Below are 17,383 nucleotides of genomic sequence, written 5' to 3' on the forward strand. Positions count from 1 at the left end.
ATAAGATACAGGTATCACTTATTCCACGTCATTAAATTTGAATAGGTAGACATCCCTACTCATCGGCAAAGAAGACAGAGGGTGTAGGCCGTGGAAAAAGCTGGCGTAAAAAACTCTCGGTACTCTTTTAAAATAGCAAATCATCAAACAACACTTATTTTAAAACAAATGTCGCAAATTAATTAGAAGAAGCCTGTCTAGCACTAGTCCCAGGCCCTTTTATCAACTAGATAATCGTTAATTTTATAGTAAGCCTTTTTACACAGCTTTTCTATAATACATTTCTTAAATTTATTAGAAGGCAGAGATAAAAGAGCCTCTGGGATTTTATTAAAGGAGAGTATCCATTTTCCCAAAATAGAATGACTAACTTTAGATAGTTCTAGTACGGGGAAATTGCAGCCTGCGTTTGTTCCGAGTATTAGCATGTTCATCATATCATATTCATTCATATCATATCATATTGCATTTCTATTCTAGTAAATTTATCACTATTTTTGTATACATACATAATATTTTCATAAATATATTGCGAGTAACTAAAATAAACAAGCTAATCCATTAATATGAGGGGAACACTCAACAACTCCTCATCATTAATAATTGGTCTAGTATCCATAACCATTGCATTTTTTGCACAAAATTTAATGCATTTTGTCTTTTTTGCGAATCTTTATCGAAGATAGAGTATTGTTCACATCGTCAAAATTTGTTATTTGTCGTTTGATTTTAAAAATCAAGGACGTAAAATCAGCAAACGTAATATATGATTTTGCGATGTAAGTGGAAATGAGACGAAAAAAAAAGAATTATTCATTTAAATAAAATAATTATTTCTGTAATACTGTTCATAAGGCAGTTGTAGTATTTTTTTTCTTTCTTTCTTTGTATATAGTACTTAAACTCGACGACGTAGTTTAAGTAATTTCTTATGTAAACAATAATAAACGATTTACTTTGTTAATGTAATGAATCAATACATTCGTGATATCGTTGAGTAAAAAATGTAAAATGTATTTTTTGAATAAGATACAACAACAAAATTACAATAAAAATATTGCCAAAACAGATATTATATACGTAATGGTTTAAAAACTGGCAGAATTTTTTTAAACATTAATTTGTTACAAAACTTACTTTATAAAATAAGTAATCTAAAAGAATTTAACCGAATTGAAATACCAGTTATAAAAAAATATTTATCGAGATAGATATAAGCTAAACATGCTTATCAACGAAAAGTACTTGGAAATATATCAAAAACTACTGAATATAATATAAAACTTGGAATGTTCCCTATGTTGTAATGTACCAGTTTTCAATCAGCTTCTCGAAACAACTTTTAATTTCCAAGAAATTTGACAACAAAGATATACCCTATACTTACGAAATTAATTAGCGAAAACATGTACTAGTGAAAGTAAGCTTATTTATTGAAGCTTATTAATAATTAAAACACAACAAGCCAAATTATGTCACGCAATCCTAAATTAATCTATACTCATATAAAATAATTATCCAATACCTTAGTGTAGAGGATATCGCCACAAAAATCAATAAGATTTCGGGAACCCACGATCAAAGCCTCCACCATCACGTGAACGTCGAGGCTATTCAACTTCTTGACATCACGGGCCTAGTGAGAAGATTGAAAAGGACAAAACCATTAATATTTCTGAATCAGTGTTAGTGCGCGTTAGTATTAAGTGTAATACAGACTGTAAGTAGTGTTATGAGACACTTCCTTATGTTAAAAATCCTTATTAGTAAATAAGGATTTTTAGTCTTAAGTTAGACTAGATCGTAATGTTTCATGATGTTATGAAAAATAATTCTACAATATGATAATACTATTTACCTATGTTTTTTTGTACTTTTAAATTACTATATACATACACGGCAGAGAGAAATACCTCGCTCATACAATATCGTGAAAAGCTGTAAAATGCTTCCTGTATCTATACTTGTTGCTTACACCCATATTATAATAGTCAGTTGCTTTTAAAACGGGGGACAGGCTGCACGTCTCGAACCCGCGCACCTATAAATAAAACCTTCATGTTCGGAACTCCGCGGAAATCGAACTGTCCATTTTTAAAATGATTGTGTTTTGTTTATAATGTGTTTGGGGATTTTGTGACCTGCATTTTCGGAGGCTGTTTGTTGAAAAGCTTTAGAGGTAATTTGCATTTTAAATACGATTTTGGGTCAAGGTGAATGGGGTTCTATCTTAATTATTGTGATGTGTTTGACACTTTGAGGAATTGAAATTTTGAGAGTATTTTATCTTAATATTTAGGTATATTATATTGTTTTAGATAAAGTCGAGTAATGGGGTACTGTTACTGTGGACGTTATGTAGAGGCATTAGATTTTAGTTTTATTACATATCCACAAAAAAATACTTCGGGTAGAAAATGGAATATACAACCCGTCAATCTTGTGTATATGTACGTAATATATAGAGACTTATCAGGGTCTACACGACTTGATTTAGAATAGAAAATATAACTATCACGTTTCTCAAGCCGAGCTTCTCATTTGAAATTATCTAAGAGATAACAAACCTGTTATACAATAGTACAATCGTACTGTACTAACATATGACTATTTAGTTTTATTTTAAAAAATTTTGTTCCTGAACTCTCGTCCATTTACTAGTATATCTCTTCTCTTGATTCAATCGTAAACTATTAAGACATTTTGTAACTAAGATGTCTTCTCATTATCCTTGGTTTAGTTGAGGTTTAGTGTCGCTGTTTTTAGGCGAAAAGATCGCCTTTGTTAATCTCTCCAAACGTCGGGTTGTGTAAATTAATGTACTTAATTCGCGTTTTCTATACTAATATTATAAAGAGGAAACGTTTGATTTTTTGTTTGTTTGAAATGAATAGGCTCTGAAACTACTGGACCGCTTACTAAAACTTGAATAGCCAAGGTGTAAAAAATAAACAAAAAACTTCCTTCAATCGTGTGCGTTGCGAAAACTATTAATGATGGAACAAAATGATGTATTACATTTTTTCAGGACACATACACTACCTATAAAAATATACTATCTATAAAAAATGTCGCGACAGCATGTCTCTATCTTTTATAGTTACGTCACAATAAGCGTCCTTTTACTAATTTCTTTTTATTAAAATACCACCGCTAGAAAAGGCTCTTTATTCGCACCTAGGTATTGATCATTATCAAAATAACGTTACCTAACGTTTCACATAAGCTACAATTTAATGGCATAACCACCAAAAAAGCATGGAGGATTGGTGTTCTCCTGCCGTTTCTCTTGAATAGTTTACTACTATGTAATATAACAAAAATCTTAGCCACAGCAACGCTTGGCCGACTCTACTAGTAACTAATAAAAACATTTATAGACTGAGAAATTGTGATTAATGATGATACTGCTTATCCAGTTTAAGTAATATTCGTGCAAGTTATAATAATAATAACTTTATTTATGACAGAAGGGTTGTGACAAAATTCATATAGCTGAGAGTTGTTATGATCGTGCGCTGTGCCTGTGTTATTACCGTATGGTTGGACAGATGTAACAATTTTTATAACGTAGTAATAAAGTAGTAGTAGTACCTAGATTTTTGGTTGCATAGTAGTCTGACATGCGTATGGAACGAGGATGTTCTTACAAAAATGTTGTCAGAAGTCCGTTCATTAATTTAAGCTTTAAGTTCAAGTTTTCTGATCTCTACTTGCAGCTGTTGCACCACACCGGCATAAAAATTCATAAGAAACTTAAAAAAAAAACTCGTTATTCTATTGATGATATTACAATAATTAATTTCACTAAAATAGCTTTAAAAATAGTTGTTAACAATATTATAAGAGAGATGTTAATTTACGTAAATTTATTATAATATTAATTAATTAAATTAGAAAATAAAGAAAGAATTAAAACGTTATTATACATAATGAAAATTATGTTTAGGTAAAAAGAAAGTGGAGGATTCCCTGTGTCGTGAGCAGATAGGCTTTTCCTTTGACATGTTAATACACATTTTATAATTAAACTATTGTTTCAAATTCGTTTTTAAAAATAATTTAATTATAAACGATGTACGGCGGTTTATCTTTATTGATGCTCCTATCAAATCCTCGGTAAACGTTGCTATCAGCTTGATGCTGCCTCTGTTTGTAGACTTTGGATTAGTTTTTAAAAGAAATGCAACAATGTTTAAAACGATATCGTATAAAATGTGTGTCTTTTAAAACGTTTATTATTCGCTAAATTAGAGTAAAATTCTGACAACTCGGTGACAATCTTTGTTTGTTAAGATAAGATATATGTTAAAAAAAATCAGTGGCGCTACAACCTCTTTAGGTATTGGCCTCAGATTTCTGAATCTGTTTCATGATTTTTAAATCTAATAGGCAAGTAGGTGATCAGCCTCCAGTGCCTGACACACGCCGTCGACTTTTGGGTCTAAGACATGTCGGTTTCCTCACGATGTTTTCCTTTACCGTTCGAGCAAATGTTAAATGGCGCACATAGGAAGTCCATTGGTGCACAGCCGGGGATCGATACTACGACCTCAGGGATAAAAGTCGCACGCTCGAGCCACTAGGCCAACACTGCTTTTTAAACTCAAATAATTAATTAATTAAAATTAGACAACGCTAATAATACGACGTATAAAAAGAGTTAAAAACGAAAAAATCATACGACAGTCAATAATAAAGGTAAATCCATTAAGATTAGTTGTGATTTAGGACAATGAGGAAAATCGGAAGAAAACGTTTGGAATGCGAGCTTGCATGAGTTATTTATAATGTATCATTTAAAAAGTATTCCGATTGTAAGTGATTATAATTGTGCATTAAGTTTAGCTGTGCGTTCATTATTTTGTCTTTTCTTAATTTTATTTAATTGAAACCAATGGTTCCTGCGATTACTGCTTTCAACCAAAAGAAATCTCTTGAAGAGCTTTGAAAAGTTATTTTTGTAGTTTCTTTATTTTAATTTCAAAATATTTATTTAAACATATCATATGAGAGCAGTGTTGGCCTAGTGGCTTCAGCGTGCGACTCTCATACCTGAGGTCGTAGGTTCGATCCCCGGCTGTGCACCAATGGACTTTATTTCTATGTGCGTATTTAACATTCCCTCGTACGGTGAAGGAAAACATGTGATGAAACCGGCTTGCCTTAGACCCAAAATGTCGACGTGTGTGTCCGGCACTGGAGGCTGCTCACCTTCTAGCCTATTAGATTGGCTGATCAGGAAACAGATACAGAAATCTGAGGCCCTAAGCTAAAAAGGTTGAAGCGCCACTGATGTTTTATTGGTGTTTAATAAAAAAAAAACATTATAATGTTCATTTCCCTTTGGCCATTGTTGTCACAAAATATTCCAAATATTCGCAACTTTATAACACGCGAACAAAAACTCATTATTGAAATCGGGATGTTGTCGATATCGCTGTCAGAAGTTACCCAGCGTTTGATTATATGGCGAACCGTTATGGACTAATTATTAAATTAGTGTTGTGGAACTTCTTAATAATTTTAATATCAGCCTAATTTGAATATGACATAGCTAAACTATTCCCAAATTGTTTAAACTGACCCTATATTGTATCGCTAACTAAGTAAGTAATCTAAAATTAATTGCGATTCTTCTCATGGATTTCGATGAATCTTTATTTAGCTGAATAAATTATAATTAGCATGAATTGATTGAAAACATGTTTAATTACTTAAGAAATAACCTAATCAAACTAGAAAACTAACTATTAATTTATTTTATTGGTAATTTAAATAATTACTATTATTACGTTTAAAAAATATTTTATTTTATCTTATGTTAACTTCAATCAAAGAAAGAAAGAAACATAATAATATTTCAGATTAGATTTTTTAGATTATTGATTACCTATTATGTGTTAAGGTGGGAACTGAAATAAGGTGTAATGTAATGTTACTCAGCGAGCATTCGTGCAGTCAGTACGTCGTGTTACGGGGAAACCAGCGAGCAACGAGCGGCTCGTTTGAGTGCTCCACCCGGCTGTCGGTTTTTTGGCGAATCCTTTGACTGTTAAGGTGGGAACTGACCAACGTTACGAGGTGTAATGTAACATGTAATGTAATGTTACACAGCGAGCATTCGTGCAGTCAGTACGTCGTATTACGGGGAAACCAGCGAGCAACGATCCGCTCGTTGCTCGCTTTGAGTGCTCCACCCGGCTGTCGGTTTTTTGGCGAATCCTTTGAGTGTTACGCGGTTCGGTCAGTACGCTCTTTGTCAAAAGTCGTCCCAAGCCCACGCGCGTCGCGAGTAATCACACGTCAATCAATCAATCAATCAAACATGGAGTGGAACAAAGAAAAATCTCTGTATTTTTCTATAAAATGGAAGAAAAGAGGAAGTGTTGTGGAACCCAGCTCATCCAGAGCAAATAAATTCAACAGTTCTTCAAAATCGATCGGAGACATGCGTACAAAGTTTTTATACTGTCCAGTAATCATTTGGTTTTGGAAGTTGTTATCAATGACAAACCACCACATACGCCTCTGTTTTTAAATAAGTTTGATCTCCAGTAACGTTTTTTCTTCTTCTTAATTTGGATGAAACAATAATTAAGTAGAATCAAAGATACCAAAGCGTCCTCGCTGTCGGCCATCTCGTGAACACTGGCGGCGAAAGCGGAGCACAGACGTTTGACGAGCATGTTATGCCGATTTTAAAAGACAGCGTAACATGCTCGATGCGTTACACGCTCGATGCGAATGCTACATTACACATCGTAACTTTGGTCAGTTCCCACCTTTACGCGGTTCAGTAATTACGCGTTGCACGTCGATTGATCATGATTATGATTTTCTATAAATTGTGTCTTTTTTAAGTACTTTTGGTTCAATTAAATTCAACAGTTCTTCAAAATCGAGACCTGCGTTTTTAAATAAGTTTTATATCCAGTAAAATTTTTTCTTCTTCTTAATTTGGATGAAACAATAATTAAATAGAAGAAACATTATCACTATCACATCTCGTGAACACTGGCGGCGAAAGTGGAGCACAGAGTTTTGACGAGCATGTTACGCTGATTTTTGAACACAGCGTAACATGCTCGATGCGAATGCTACATTACACCTCGTAACTTTGGTCAGTTCCCACCTTTAACTGATGTTTCATTTCAGTTGTTTGTTAGTCTGTGGAAAAGACGCTAGTTTTGGCCTGTCGCGTCGTTTAAATTTTAATTGGAAGATTTTTTTGTTACAACATTTTGGATATAAGAGAAAACGGATAAAATTGATTGTTTTCAAGTAGCATAACCAACTCTTAAAAAACGAGTACATATTTAAGCAACACATTTGAGTTTCATACATATAAGAAAAGATGGGAAATAAAATGTGATAGTAAGATTCCCGTGTGGGAAGAAACTTATTCCTCGTTGATTTAATTAAAAATATACCCTTTAAGAGATCTACGGCATATTTTATCCGATCCCCTAGCTCTTAAAACTAAACATGTGAAGTTGCATCGAGCGAGTCTCTTGGTCGTAGAAATACCACTTTTATTATTCAATTAATAAATATTTATTACTTTACATATTATATAATATATATATTTAGGGTCATTGTTTGTTTTGGTCTTAGTAAATGTTTAAATTTGATTGGTGTGTAGTGTTTGACTAACTACAATGGAACGTGTACATATGTTGGAGTGCTATTCATCGCTTTTGTGGAGTAATTCTCCTAAACAAACGGTACTACGTCATTTTAATGAAATATTCGTGGAATGAAATCCTTTATAAGTTCCGATATCACTAATTGCTGGTAAGATTGATCTGTGAATATTTTAAACAAAGATAGAAGAACGGGTTTTGGCCAAATTCAAAATCATTTATTAATTTATGTAACACAATGTACACTTATGTACGTAAATAAAGAAATACGAGCCGGACGAGAAGAACTGGCAATAAACGCTCAATATTTTTCTTAATTAATCTCTTCGTGTTTGTTATGTTTGCCTATAAGTGCTTGTCACAAATAAAATATTTTACCAAGCCGAGCGTTGGCAAGCTTTTATAAATAAATAAGTGAATAATAAAGTTATATGTGATCCTTGTTTTATTGCTCAAAGCATTGTATGAATAATAGGTTGCAACTAGCATTTTTCCAACCTATTGAAACCAACCAAGGCTGCCAGTATAAAACGTATATAAATAAATATTCTTAATCAAATTAAACATTTATGAATCATTTAAAGTCAAAAAGTACTAACATTCTCTTAAAATTAATGCCTTTTGACAGTGATAGAAAACAACAATTCTTACGAAACGTCAAATGCAAATCAACCTGACTGACTCCAGTTATCACGTACGGAGTTGATATTACTTCGGAAAGTTTCCAACTTATTATCAGACAGTCGAGCCAAGTTAAATATAAGACCTGATTAAACTTTACCTTCTGAAACTTAAGTACTTAATATTGAAGTTTGGAAAGCGAATATTAAAAACAAATAACTGCAGATTATAAATCTTTTCGAGAGCGCTGTTGGCCTAGTGGCTTCAGCGTGCGACTCTCATCCCTGAAGTCGTAGGTTCAATCCCCGGCTGTGTACCAATGGACTTTCTGTCTTAAACGGCGCCGTTTAGTTTAAAGGCTAGGCTGTTAATTGAACGGCTAATTAAGCTAGTTGGCTGCGACATATATACTTAGAAAATCGTATAGCAGTGATTTCCATACAAAATTATTCAGAGCGAATAACACAGTCATTATGAAAATGGTTCAGAGAAAATTTAATTTTACTATCTTCTAATAACAAAGCGCAGAGCACTTAAAGTTACATTATATACCCAGAATAACAAATTCCACTCGAATGAGAATAGACAGGGCGAATATTTTACATGTGGGAGTAATGGCGTCACTGTCAGGTGTCATTGTCATTATATCACAGAGCTCATAAATTAAAAACATCAAAGTCAAATGACTCCAAACCGTGTTTTGTTAATTCGCCAATGTTACTAGCGTCTGGCTAATGAAAGAAGATAATTGAATTATTTGAAAACTTTCGGATGGCAACACATAATGTCATTGAATTTCTCAGGTTAGTATGATTTATTTCTATTATATTTTTTTTCCGAATAGTTAAAAGGTATAATAGCCTAAACTTTGTTTTATTTGATAGAATATTTCGTTTCTTTCGCAGGATTTGATTATTCCGAATAAAGTTGTGTTTTATAATAAATATAGTTTTAGTTTTCCATGCAATGCTAGTCATTTTAAGTATCAATAGTAAAATAATTAATAATTAATTTCATAGAAATACAGTTACAATCAATGTAAAAAATAATAAAATAAAATCAAGTATCAAGTAAGTTTAATCCACAAAATATATCAAACTTTTAGGGATACCATACTAAAAAAAATTTAATTTGCCGCGCTTTTTCGTTATTTTCTTTCATTAGCCAGACTCTAGATCTACAAATTAACAATTGGTCTATAATAATAGTGATTTCAGTCATTGTTATTAAAATTATTTATTATGTTGGAGTAATGGCGTCACTATCAGCTACCAAAGTCATTATAATTTAATCAAAGTCAATACTAGTTGTTTATTTCATTTGCCAATGTTGCTAGATCTATAATTGAACTACTATTCATTAGTCGATAGTAAAACTTCATCTTTGTGTCATTAAATTTTGTTTGTCACTAAATTTAATATATGTATATACTGTACGTAATAGTTAATATTTAGTAAACCAGCACTCAAGATGCCACTAAAACGCTGTGTACAGATGTAATTGGATTTCAGGTTTACAAATGTTGTTTAGTGTGTAATAACTGCATGTATTTTATCAATCTGTTTTCTGTTTCTGTACCAAAAATGTGAAAAAAAACAGTGATTCCATAATCGGTTGCGGAATGAGTACACGAAATGTCACGAAAATTGTTTATGACTAATTCGGGTAATTACAGGCTCTGGTTGGTACGGCGATGACCACCCCGCGACGGCCTAAGCAATGCAATGTCCCAATCATTAAATGCAATGGTTTAACTGTTCTATTTTCATATTCATTAATCTAAAGTAATGACATAACCTGGATTGCATCCAGGTTTCAATATTAATTCTATTTACTGACACTGTTAAAGTGTACTGTTTGTACTCAGCAAATGAATATTTCAAATATCCTCTGTTTTATAGTATTGTCTTTGATTAACATAACCTTTACACATTTAAAGAAAAACGCTTTTTACCGGATTAAAGTTATGTATTATTATAAATTTACAACATTTTTGCCAAAACCCTCCATCTTTTAGTCGATACCAACTCCGGGGAAATAAATACAGATAATGCAACTTTCTCTGCAGCTGTGATACTTTTTGACATTCAACATCTTTTGTCTTCAGTCACCGTGACCACGCACGCTGTAAAGCACGCGAAACGTCGGATAAATTTAAAATTATGTCAAATAGTTGTAAATTTATAATAATACATAACTTTAATCCGGTAAAAAGCGTTTTGCTTTAAATCCTCTGTTTTTAGCAGTGTCGAAAAATATTTATTCATTAGAAATATTGTAATCAATTTTGTTCTTAGTTGAGAAGGTTTTTTAATAAAAATCTTATTCAAGTAAGCTACATTTATATTATTGTATTTCCATAACGTTATCCTATTGCGTTTAAAATAACTCCGCAACAAAAGAATAGTCTAGAACTGAACTACACGCGTATATACGTGCACGGGTCCTAAATGACTATCAATTATGTATTCATATTGCTGGTTAATCTGCGGGTGTAAACTTTTTGACGTGATAACGTCTTTAAAATCGTTTTAGTCGGGTGACATGTTCAGAAACTTGTGTCACACCAAAACCTCACGAGCGCGATCGCAGGTATAACGAGAGAGAGACGGACCGATCTCCCGTCTCATCTCGAGCGCTGCCAGTCATTCCGTGAATGTATGAAGAAAAATGTATATCATAGTCGAATAAGTAAACTTGTCATTTTCGACCGAAATTTATCATCAAAAGTGTGAATAAATCGATAGATGTAATTTAATATTTGAAAAAATTGTTATCTTCATTAATTCCTTACTTCCCAAAAACTTATATCACCAATAAGTCGTTATCACGTAAACATCTCGATCGTAAACCTACTTTACAAACAACCAATATTTTTTATAAATAAATAATGTTAGAAATTAGAATATCATCAGTAGTGTACTTGTACATCTTTTTGATGCATGTTTTATAGTAAGTACTTGTTCTCTCGTCTAAGTCTCAAGAATAAATAAATATTTTCGAAAAATACATAATAAATAGATAATGTAAAGCTTCAATAAATATAAATTTTAGAGGCTTTCACAAAACATAGCTTTGTCTAAGGATCTTCGAATCAAGCCTCAAGGCTACACTGTCACAAAATTGTAAATAATTTTTCTCATCGTTCAATATTTTACGAAGCGCACAATCGTTGACAATTGTAAGTTAAATTACCACGAGGAATGCTCCGATGCGATTTATATGTAGTTAATATAAAGATCGAAGTGGTTTGAGTTTTGTTTGTTTCAGCCGGTGTAAGAATACTCGTAGAATACTGTAAATTGCATATCGCTTTACACTGTGGTGCTGTTAATTACACTTTTATATTAATTTTTTTTATTAAATATACAAACACATGTATACATTTTATATGATATTAGTTTAGGTGACCAGTTAATACATAAAGCGGTAAATAGCGTCGAAGTTTGAGAGATATAAATATAGAATTGGACAGGGTTTTGCTAAATTATCTAAGCTATGCTACCCGGGATGGTGGAAAGCCACCATCGCGGTTTTTAAACCAGAACGGAGATAGGTTCTCGTTAACTAAGTATTCAACTAACTTCCATCCGCAACTTCAAATGGATTTTATATGGTTTGGTAACAACAAGTTATTTAGGTTTGGTCTTTTGCGACTTCTTTAACACACCTTAACCATGAGAATTACTGAAACCGTACAAAAATCCGTCCGGTACATTTGAGTTTATCGCTTTCATTTTGTAACGCGTAAAAATAATATAGTCATCGTAGGTTTATCGTTTATATTTTACACGATCAAAAATCGTAAAAAATGTTTAACCATATTTTCGATCAACATAAAAATTATTCTGCTCATTTTTCATATGTACGAACTGATATTTATTTATAAGCAATCACATTTTTGTAATAGTCGTTCGTAAACATACATCTGTATTTTTCTTTGCACAAAAAATATCATCTAAAATTACAACGTATAATAATTCCAGGAACATGTGTAACAAGAAAATAAATGTTTATTTTCGAAGAAATAATGAAAATAGAAACTAGTTTTTGTAATTAGTTTAACACAATACATCCATTTTCGTCGAAACGGTTTCAATTAACTAGCAGATATTTTTCATCTGTAACTATCATATAATTTATCAATTTATTTCATTATTTCGTAATTCTACAGCTAACATAAATTATATAGCCAAAGTTACAACATATTACAAAAAGGAATATTTACAAAAGCAAAAATCAATGAAAGTAACTAAATTAAATACGCAATACCTAATTTGACTGTGTTGTGTGATGGTGTGAACGATGGTGGGTTTGTACGCGAGAATGTATATGTGTGGTGTGCTCATGATGCAGGTGATTTAGCGCTACGGATATTCTTAATATTAAGCATATTCCGCGATAGCTTAAACAAGTCATGGATTAAATAGTGGTCGTTATATCCGGGCTACGCGATACAAATAATGATAAACAGCAAACGCTTAAATAAGAAGAGACTGTATTAATTTATTTAAGACTAGCTGGTGCCCGCGACTTCGTCTGCGCAGGATTAGTTATTCGAGTAGCTTCTATTAGCGTGGCGTAGAAAAAACTACTAAAGAGATTTTAGGGTGGAGTGGTGTTCTTAAACTTAGTGGCGTTGTATTTGAAACTTTAACGAAAAGCTGACTTGTGTACAAGGAAAACTTTTCAGGTCATCTAGTGTCGTATAGCCAAGTTGTTGAAATGTATAACAAAATATATACCTACTAGCGCCATCTGCTAGACTGTTTGTTAATATTGTTTTTACAATAAAGTGTCAGTTGACTGTTGTTACCCGACCTCTGTGCGTATCATTTACAGGTTATGGGCTATCACGTGAATTAAATAAAAATTTTGGTGGAAATATAGTGCAAAAATGTCGACAAACCTTATTGCTAGTATTGCAAAGTTAAGGGGCAGAGAAAATTACGAAGATTGGGCATTTGCTGTGGAAAATTATCTCGTATTGGAAGGCGTGCAACAGTGTATCACGACTGAAGATGATCCGAATGACGCGAAAGCGAAAGCAAAAATAGTGTTAACTATAGATCCCAGTTTATTCGTGCATATAAAAAGTGAATCAACTGCAATGGGACTATGGCAGAAACTAAAAAAGCTATTTGATGATAATGGCTTCACGCGACGCATCGGACTACTTCGAAACCTAATATCAATTCGTCGTGAAAATTGTGATTCTATGGCACAATATGTGACTTCATTGTTAGAAACAAGCCAGCGATTGAATAACACTGGATTCAAAATTAGTGATGAGTGGATCGGGTCTTTGTTGTTAGCAGGATTACCAGAAAAATTTGAACCAATGATAATGGCGGTGGAGCATTCAGGTATTGAGTTAACAGCTGACGTCATTAAGTCAAAATTATTGGATATGGAAGATGGTAGTGAAGTTGGTACGAGTTCTACACAGAATGCGTTTGCGTCGAAATGTTGGCAACAAAAAAGAAAACAAACGCATAGACAATCGGAATCGCGTAATGTCGGCAAGTCAAATGTCAATGTCAAGTGCTTTAAATGTAAACAATACGGACATTTCATGAATAAATGCAAATTAAACACTAATAACAAGGAATCTAATGCATTTAGTGCAATATTTCTCAGCGGTAATTTTAATCAATCGGATTGGTATATCGATAGTGGTGCCAGTCGTCATTTAACGTCAAACAAAGATTGGTTGTTGAACGTAAAAAAACAACAAGTGAGAGACATTATTATCGCTGATAAGACAAAAATTCCTGTTGATGGCTGTGGTGATATCCAAATAACTACTCTTGTTGGAGATATTGAACACGATAATACAGTTATGGGAGTGTTATATGTACCAAACTTGGCTACGAATTTATTATCGGTCAGCCAGTTAGTGAGCAAAGGAAACAATGTGACATTTGATGAAAAGCACTGTTATATTTATAACCAAAATAACGAAGTTGTAGCAATCGCAGATGTAGTCGGAGGTGTTTATAAATTAAGAATCAAACAAGTGAATTGTTTGTTGACTTCGGTGTCTGGAAATATATGGCATAGAAGATTTGGTCATCTAAACAGCAAAGATCTTAATGTGATGAGAGATGGTGCTGTAAAAGGTATGTCATACTCGGACAAGGCTCAGGTTAGTAAGACTAGCTGCATTGTTTGTTGTGAGGGGAAGCAATCCAGGCTGCCTTTTAGTCATGTTGGCAACAGGGCACAGGAACTCCTCGACATAGTGCATGCAGACATCTGTGGACCTATGGAAGTCAGATCTATTGGTGGAATGAAATATTTTTTGTTGTTTGTCGATGATTTTAGTCGGATGGCATTTGTTTATTTCTTGAAGACCAAAGATGAAGTATATTCTTATTTCAAAGCATTCAAGACGTTAGTAGAAAATCAGACAGGCAGAAAGTTGAAAGTGTTAAGGTCAGATAATGGTACAGAATTCTGCAGTAAGGAATTTGAAAATTTCTTGCAATTGGCCGGAATAGTACATCAAAAAACCTGTGCATACACACCGGAACAAAATGGTCTTTGTGAAAGGTACAATCGTACAATTGTAGAAAAAGCAAGATGTTTGTTATTCGATGCAGGATTGAAAAAATGTTTTTGGGCAGAAGCAGTAAACACTGCAGTTTATCTGCGGAACAGGTCAATCGCATCAGGATTGGATAACAAGACGCCTATAGAAATATGGACCGGTACTAAGCCAGATGTCAGTAATCTACGTATCTTTGGAAGTAAGGCTATGGTACACATACCAAAAGAAAAAAGGTTAAAATTGGACAGAAAAGCAACTGAGGGTATTCTTGTTGGTTACTCAGACAACATAAAAGGTTACAGAGTTTACAATCCCAAAAATAACAAAGTAACAATAGCAAGAGATATTGTTGTGATTGAGGAGGGGATTGACCAGAAACAAGAAGTGATACACATTAATATTAGTGAGGGCACTAATGATATCTTTCCTATGAAAGAAGAAAGGGAAGAATGTACCCAAGAAGTGGGGAACATGATGCACACAAAACCAGAGAAAGATCAGGAGCAGAAAGAGGAACTGAGTCTCAAAGAAAGCCATGACACTGATGAAGACGGCTTTGAGGACTCCGAAGACGTACTAGCAGCTGAACCTGCGGAGCCTGTGCCAGCCAGGCCACAGCTTCCTTCTCAGCCAAGGCACTCTCCTGTGTTGCCGATGGAAATGCCTGCCAAGCGCCTACGCAAGCAGACTGATCGTTATGGTTTTAGTGTTGTGTGTGAAGGTCAAACCAGTGAAACAAGTGCTAGTGAAATATCTCTAAATGAAGTGTTGAATAAATAGTAGCCCTAGTCGCTAAAATAATGTAATTACTGCATAAACTGCGGTTGGTTTTGTCATTTGAGATATGTATTAAAAATTGTTTAGGTATGGATGTAGCAATGGATAAAGAGAATGGTATTATAACTTTAAGTCAAGAAAGGTATATTGATGAATTACTGTTAAAGTTTAATATTTCTGATTGTAAGTTTGCAGATACACCTATTGAACCTAAATTGAATTTAACTAAAAGTGAGAATTGTGATAAAAAGTTACCTTATCAGAAACTTATTGGTTCGCTTATGTATATAGCTGTGCTCACACGTCCTGATATTGTATTTTCTGTAAATTTCCTAAGCCAATTTAACAATTGTTACACAAAAGAACATTGGGCCTATGCAAAGAGGGTTCTAAAGTACTTAAAGAAAACTAAATCTATGTGTTTAAAGTTTTTAGCTAGTGGTAATAATCAGTTAGAAGCTTTTGTAGATGCAGATTGGGCAAGTAATGTAATTGATAGGAGATCTTATACAGGATATTTCTTTAGAATGTCGAATTGTGCAATATCTTGGGAAACTAAGAAGCAGGTTACTGTAGCATTGTCAAGTACGGAGGCTGAATATATGGGCATTTCAGAATGTTGTAAAGAGGCTGTGTATTTACGAAATTTGTTATTTGAATTAACTGGAGTAACTTATCCAATACCAATATTTAATGATAATCAGTCAGCCCATAAGTTGTCAGCAAATCCTGTCCACCATAAAAGGTCAAAACATATAGATGTGCGGTACCATTTTTGTAGAGAAAAAGTCGCTAATGAAATTGTAAAAATTAAATACTTGTCGACTTCAAAGATGCCCGCGGATCTACTTACTAAAGGTTTATGTAAAATGAAACATTATAATTTTTTAGAAATGTTTGGTTTATTTGATAAAAATAATATGTAATGGATATATGTATTGTTGTGTGTTTGCATCTTTTATTTTGTTAAGTGGGGATGTTGAAATGTATAACAAAATATATACCTACTAGCGCCATCTGCTAGACTGTTTGTTAATATTGTTTTTACAATAAAGTGTCAGTTGACTGTTGTTACCCGACCTCTGTGCGTATCATTTACACAAGTCGAGTTCACATTTCAAGGATCGTCATGCTCGTTTAAATGGCATTGCTTGTTGCGGCGTCCATGCGTCGGGTTGTCTCTCTCCCTAAAATATGGCGAGGGGGCCGATGACCGACCATGCGTCTACTCGGGAACGCTACTTGTGGTGACTGGTCGGACTTGAATTCATGTATGCGGTGATGTTAGTTATTTCGACTATGTATTTCCATGTTGATCCCACAACAAAATAAGTGCATCAACCTTTTTTACCATGCCTACTGGTGATAGAGGACATATCTTTGTTTTTATTTTTTGTTCGATTATATATATTTTTTATTTTTTTTATTAGTATAGTTCATTACTTAAAGATGTCACGTGGAACATGGTGTAATGGTTGCAGCTCCTTTCAAACATTTTGTAAAACAAAATCTTGGCGATTAAAAAGAGTGTCGGAGAGTTTATTGCCAGTTCTTCTCTAAACGCTCGTTCTACGCCCTTGAACTGGCGGTAAATATAAAGTTAGAAGCATTTAATATGTATTTTTTCATTGACGTTCATAAGTGTACATTGTGTTAACTAAATGAATAAATGTGTTGTGGTCCAGTCCCCAAGTCAATATTGTATAGTTGTATTACTTATTGTATAAGTAGGGTGGCGATCTACCCACTTCAAAGACCGAGGTGTTGCCGCTTGGAGTCCATTTTT

General features: G+C 33.5%; 1 protein-coding gene across 1 annotated transcript in view; it reads left to right on the forward strand.

Annotated features, from left to right (window-relative positions):
• Positions 1-2,014: 2,014 nt before the first annotated feature.
• The window catches only part of LOC125063300 (arrestin homolog), a 47,439-nt gene continuing 32,070 nt past the window's right edge, over positions 2,015-17,383 (forward strand). Inside the window, exon 1 of the mRNA XM_047669698.1 lies at positions 2,015-2,179. The gene's annotated coding sequence lies outside the window, so the exon portion shown is untranslated. The remainder of the gene's footprint in view (positions 2,180-17,383) is intronic.

Source organism: Pieris napi, chromosome 3, assembly GCF_905475465.1.
Source record: "Pieris napi chromosome 3, ilPieNapi1.2, whole genome shotgun sequence".
NCBI classification, from domain to species: domain Eukaryota; kingdom Metazoa; phylum Arthropoda; class Insecta; order Lepidoptera; family Pieridae; genus Pieris; species Pieris napi.